The sequence below is a fragment of the Nycticebus coucang genome, chromosome 4 (genome assembly GCF_027406575.1).
Source record: "Nycticebus coucang isolate mNycCou1 chromosome 4, mNycCou1.pri, whole genome shotgun sequence".
Taxonomy (NCBI): Eukaryota; Metazoa; Chordata; class Mammalia; order Primates; family Lorisidae; genus Nycticebus; species Nycticebus coucang.
In genome coordinates this window covers 16,311,644-16,318,102 of record NC_069783.1, presented here as the reverse complement: position 1 = coordinate 16,318,102, position 6,459 = coordinate 16,311,644, and positions in this window count along the sequence as shown.

Below are 6,459 nucleotides of genomic sequence, written 5' to 3'. Positions count from 1 at the left end.
ATAATAAATAATCTGGTTTCAACAGCAATCACCCACAATAAAAGCTCAGGGGTCCTCTCCTATCACCCTGGGAAGCTGCCAGACATAAACAAACAACTCCACAAAGTTCCTTATGGACAAACCACCAAGAGCCACTGGGATTGACTGATCAGAAAAGCAGCAGTTACACTGGAAAATGCATGTGAAGTGAATCTTACTACGTATCACACAAGGTGGTAAGTTGAGACAGCCCCGAGCTCCCAGAGCTGATAATTCCTGCTTTGAAACCTGGAATGGGGTCTGACCAGGCCTGTATCCATGGACTCCAATGGCCTGAAATGCCCAGTCTTTCTCTGCAGGGCTTCCATCAGGGTGCCCTGAACACTGGCTGGTTGGGGCTCGGGGTTGTTTGAGGCTGCCTGGACTCACATTGCACATGCTCTAAAATAGAAAGACACATAGACTTGAGGGTATGAGAAGGGATTAGAGGGAGGGACAGAGAGATGATTTGCCAGGACCCAAGGGCGGGTGTTGAACAAAATTTAAAGCTGAGAGTCAGGAGCCAAACCACATGGAGAGGTGATGGAAGCAGGAAAGGACCAGTGAAGAAGGTCCTTTCTACCCTCTTCACTCTACGGGTCTACCGCAGCTCACTCTACGGGCTGCTGTGCTGTCAGAGACAAAGGGTACAAGCAAACATGAACTATTTCTGCACTCATTTCCAACATCCTTGATAGCTCAGAAAGGATTCAAAAGTCCTGACTGATGCAGACCTCAGCAGTGGAGTGAGATGTTGTCTGCAATAGCTCTGAAATCTTTCTCTTGGCAGGCAGTGAAAGAGATACAAATGAGGATTCCAAGCACGCTGACTTTCCGTGTTTTGTCTTCTCTACAACACCACACATCATATTCCATGACTCTTCCTTTGCTTCTGGGATCTGTTGGGCCAAGTGTTTGATCCAGGGCTTCACACTCTATCCGGTCCGCTCTTAGAACTGCACATGCAGAGTCATCATCATCTATGGGAAGAATCTCCCACAGCAATAGATTTGCTGACAGAATTTATGAATCCATCATTAGCTCTTCGGGAACAATGAGGCTATTTCTTGCAGCACTCAGGGATGGATGCATGTGCCGTGCGTGCTGACAAACATCTTTTACGGTTTATAAATACCATAGCACATGCTCCCTACTCCAGTGGGAATATAGCTGGTTTTCCTGCTGCAGATGGGGCACAATTTCATCAGATAATTGCTACTGGAAAAAGATCTCTGTGTGCGCTTCATACATCTGGCCTTACAGCACCATGGAACTTTTCAATAAAACGTATACTCATGCTGGTAGCTGGCAGGATTCATTTGGAAAGAAAGCTGTGTTCAAATAAAGTCACACAATGCTTCAGGAACCAAATGTTCTGCTCATTGGTTTTTTTTAAACGATGCACGAAGTCTATTGTGAATACACACTCAGTTGCTTCTCCTCTTACCAGGGAAGACAGACTCCTGATGCTTCTTACTGAGAAGTGTAGATGAAACATACGGGGATAGACGGTGAAGTTCATCAACTCAAGCTAGAAAAAGTGCTATATACCTCATTGCTGAATATCACTACGGTCACCTTCAAAGTACTCCCCTTGGAAAGCTACCCACTCCCCTTGGAAAACTATGCACCTAGTCCACCCTTTGAAGTACTTTTTCCAGGATGAGTTTGCAAAATTAATTGTCAGACTTCATACAGCAACAACTCTGATGGCCATTCCAGAAAAAGAGTTCCAAAACTGCTTTGAAGGGTGGACTAGGTGCTGGTGTGGGTGCATAGCTTCCCAAGGGCATTACTTCAAAGTGATGGTAATGATAGTCAGCAATGAGGATGAGTTCCCAAACTTCATTGTCCATTTACGTCTTCACAAGCATAAGCTTGCTCTGCCCTTTCCATGCATTAAGACACGAAGAACTGGCTTCCCCAAGCCCATCCGGAGAGAAATAAACAGAGCACAAACCCCCAGCACTCTGATTGCAGCCCCAGTGTTCCTGCTCATCTTTAAATCCACCACAGATCAGTGACATTTTAGGTTTTCCAAAAAATCCTTACAAATCCCACTTAAAATTTGCTCTGATTTTGTATGCAGTTCTATTTTAGATTTCTATTCTTAATTTGAAATTATCATCAGTATCTTTTCACACAACAATACTTCGCAAATTACCTTTCTATTCATACCTGTAGATGTCTTTGACAGTCAAATCGTGTTTGGTTTTATTAATGTACTGCAATCAGACAGAAAATGCCTGGTCTTGACTAGATGCCACTTGACATAAGCCAAAGGAATCGTGCATTATAACAATTTGGGAGCCCATTTATGGAGCACCTACTCACTCCATGGTGAGATACTGCACCAGGCATTGTATATGGATCAGCCAATGTCATCCTTGCACTGCTCTTATGAGAGGGTTGGTATCATCTTCATGTACAGATGAGAAGACTAAGGCTCAGCGAGGAGCTTATGCATAATCCTGGACAAAGCTAGGATTAGAACTCAAGTTTGTCTAACAACCAAACCCATGCTCTTACCCCCTGTACCTTTTTCCGGACCAATAGGATGTTATTATATATCAGCACATCCTTAAAATTAAAGCATCATTTTTGCTGTGGAACTTCAGTGTTCAAGTGGAATAATGGCCTCTGTAGATATCCAGATCCTAATCCCTGGAACACAAACCTGTGAATGTTACCTCATAGAGCAAAAGAACTTTGCAGGTGTGATTAAGTGAGGGATCTTGACATGGGGAGAGCAGCCTGAATGATCCAGGTGGGTCCTCAACATAATTTCTAGTATCCTTATAAGAGAGAGGCAGAGGGAGACATTCCATAGTGGAGGAGAAGTGAATTTATGAAGGAGATAAAAAGAGTTTCTTATGAGTTGATAATTGTTGAAGTTGGCTGACAGGCACATGGAGGTACATAATACTATTTTTGCAACGCTGTATATATTTGAAAATTTTCATAATAAAAGGAAGGAAGGGACAGAGGGAAGGAAGGAGAAGAGTGGCTATATTTGAGTCTGGATTTGGTTTCTGTTGCTTCATGGGCTTAAATAAGTCACTTTTTTTCCTCATCTGTAAAAGGGCCAGATGTCCTCTCCAGGTCCCTCTAAGCTGTCACATGCCATGGTCTTAACCAGTGCTTAGACCTGTGAGCTTTCTCTCTCTCAGATCACCGTTCCTCTCACCTAAATGCTTTGGTATTCTTCCCGAGAAGGGCAACATAAAAAATGTTGAAAATAGACAAAAGTCAAGCCACCAGGTGATTTTTAAAGCAAACCAAAATCATATATCTACCGACATTCAAGAGGCCTTTTACCCAACATCCCTCCACCAGTCTAGGGGCCTTCACTCCTCAGCACCAGACACTTGGAAATATATGATCCTTTGCAAATGTTTTTAATAACCTACATTTTAAGGTAGCCAATTCTCTGGGCTACCTAAACCTTATTGGTTGGGATTCTATTTATACAGATATAAGAAAAATTAGATGGCAGTTAAAATCAGTTTTGCTATGCAAATTTATAATATAAACAAAGTTAGAGGGAACCAGCCAATTTGTAGAAACAAAGTAAATTACATAAGCGTCAGAGATAGAAAGGATCACAGCAATTATTACACTTGCGTACAACAGCAAATTCAGGCTTGTGTGCCTGATCCGCAGATGAAGCCAAATGCTGTGATGCTGTGATGCTATGATGCTGGTGTTTGGAGCTAGAGAAAGGTTTGTCTAATTAGACCAGGCAGGAAGACAGAGAGCAAAATCTGACTCCAATCTGCCTCCCTGAAGAAAGGAGGCAGGGAATGGGCGGCGCCTACTCAGTGGGTAGGACGCTGGCCCCCTATATGGAGGATGGTGGGTTCCAACCCGGCTCCAGCCAAACTGCAACAAAAATACAGCCAGATGTTGTGGCGGGCACCCGTAGTCCTGGCTACTCAGGAGACTGAGGCCAAAGAATTGCCTAAGTCCAAGAGCTGGAGGTTTCTGCAAGCTGTGATGCCACAGCACTCTACTGAGGGTGATAAAGTGAGACTCTGTCTCTAAAAAAAAAAAAAAAAGAAAGAAAGGAGGCAGGAGCTTTCACATGACAGGGAATAGCCTCAGATAACACAATAACACCTGGAGTAACCAAACTTCTGGGCATTAGCCTCTAGCTGCAACTTTTTCAGGGACATTCATTCTTCCTGAAAAATGAGCTCATAGATTCTCTTCATGACCCTGGAGGTCTCCCCTTCTGATTGACTAAGAGTGTGTCAGCAGCTAATAACTGAAATTTTACATTATTTCAGTCATTAAAACATGCCAAGGTACTAAACCCAGTAAGGGGCCCAGTTACACTCTCACCTTGAGAGAACCAGCTCAGGGAGGTGCTCCCTGGTCTCTTGATCACACGGCACCCAAGCCCTGGTGTGCTGCTAAATCCCCAGGCTTCCTGGTACGCACATCTTCCTGAAACCAGATACATAGAAAGGACCTGAGACAAGTCTAAGAACTTGAGAAATACCTTTTAGTTAACATGGTACAAACCTTTAACACTATTTTGACCCGTGTCAAAACTGTTGTTATTATAGCTCAATCATGATAGTGGCAATTTCATATGGTACAAAGCATCCTTTTTTTGAACGTTAGTAAAAGCTTGTTCAGTAGCATCCACCAGCCTCTATAAAATACAACAGGAGTTGGGTGGCATCTGTGGCTCAGTGGGTAGGGCACCGGCCCCATATACGGATGGTGGCAGGTTCGAACTCCACCCCAGGCATACTGCAACGAAAAAATAGCTGGGCATCGTGGTGGGCACCTGTAGTCCCAGCTACTCAGGAGGCTGAGGCAAGAGAATCGCCTAAGCCCAAGAACTAGAGGTTGCTATGAGCTGTGATGCTACAGCACTCTACCAAGGGCGACAAAGTGAGACTCTGTCTCTAAAAATAAATAAATAAATGAAAATAAAACTGCTAAAAAAATTAAATAAATGTAAAAATATCCTTTAACTAAAGTAGACTGGTCAGCAAAGAGAGAGAAAATAGAAGCCGCAGGGGCAGCAATCAGCAGTGTATGTGGCCAGGACACGGAGCCTGCCAACAGACTCCCCATCCGGTATGAGCCAAGGTGCTCTCCCAAGCATGCCTGAGAGAACCTGAGCTCACCAGGTTCTCAGGGAGCAGCGCCCTCAAACAATGCAGGTGTCTCCTCCTCCTGGAAGCCTTTTCTCCCCTGCTGTGTCTCTCTCTCTCTCTACACACACACACACAACCCAGTTGACTTACTTGTTTCCTATTGGCCTAAAGGATCCATGAGGCAAGGATGGGGTCTCAGTCTTCTACTCCTGGTGCCTGCCCAGAACACACATCACAGGAAGCACTCAGGGAATGCTGAATGGAAGCAAGAGGAAGCTGAAAGAATCTCAGGGGAGAAGGTCGGGAAGAAGAAAATCAGCCCTATGGGGATAGGTCCTAGGGTGATCCAATGGCCTTCCAAACTGCCATAAAGAATGCTGCTGACAGTGATAAAGTCAATCTGAGCAGAAAAAGAGGTCACAAGGTAGGAACAAATAATTTGAAAGAATCATAGGATAAGGCCAGGATGGTGGCCCAGGTCTGTAATCCTAGCACTCTGGGAGGTCAAAGTGGCAAATTGTTTGAGCTCACGAGTTCAAGAATAGCCTGAGTTAGAGTGAGACCCAGCCTCTAAAAAACAAATAGCTGGGCATTGTGGCAAGTACCTGTAGTCAAGAGAGTCGCTTGAGCCCAAGAGTTTGAGGTGGCTGTCTGAGCTATGATACCACGGCACTCTACCAAGGGTGACAAAGTGAGTCTGTCTCAAAAAAAAAAAAAAAATTGGTTTCATAATAGTACTGAGTACATTGGATATATAATCACCCACACTTTCATATACCCACAATTTCAAACACAATTATAGCCCAGAAAGAAGGAGAGAACAGGAGGGCAAGGGGAAGAGAGGGGGGTGGCCAGGTGGAGGGAGCGTAATCAGTGGGACCTCACCTATTGTGTATATTGCAAGGGTACATGTCAAATGTATTAAGAGTAGAGTAAAATGTCTAAACACAACAATTAAATAAGTGAGGTGAAGGCTATGTTAACCAGTTTGATGTAAACATTCCAAATTGTATATAAAATCAGCACATTGTACCCCATAAATGCAGTAATATACACAGTTATGATCTAATAAAAAAAAAGAATTATAGGATAAAATTCTCTGAAGTGGTCTAGTCCCACTGAGATGAACTTCAATAAACTGCAATGCCCAGGACCAACCCTCACAGACACAGGCAGAGCCAGAAGTCAGGGCAGGTTTCCTGTCTTCCTGCCCCCACTAGATGCCCCAGTCCCCCCACCCAGAAGCCCTGGGAGTGGGCGCTTAGCCACTGACTCAGCCTTAGAGAAAGAGGGAACCGGCAAGTCACTGAGTGTTAATAAACAAGAG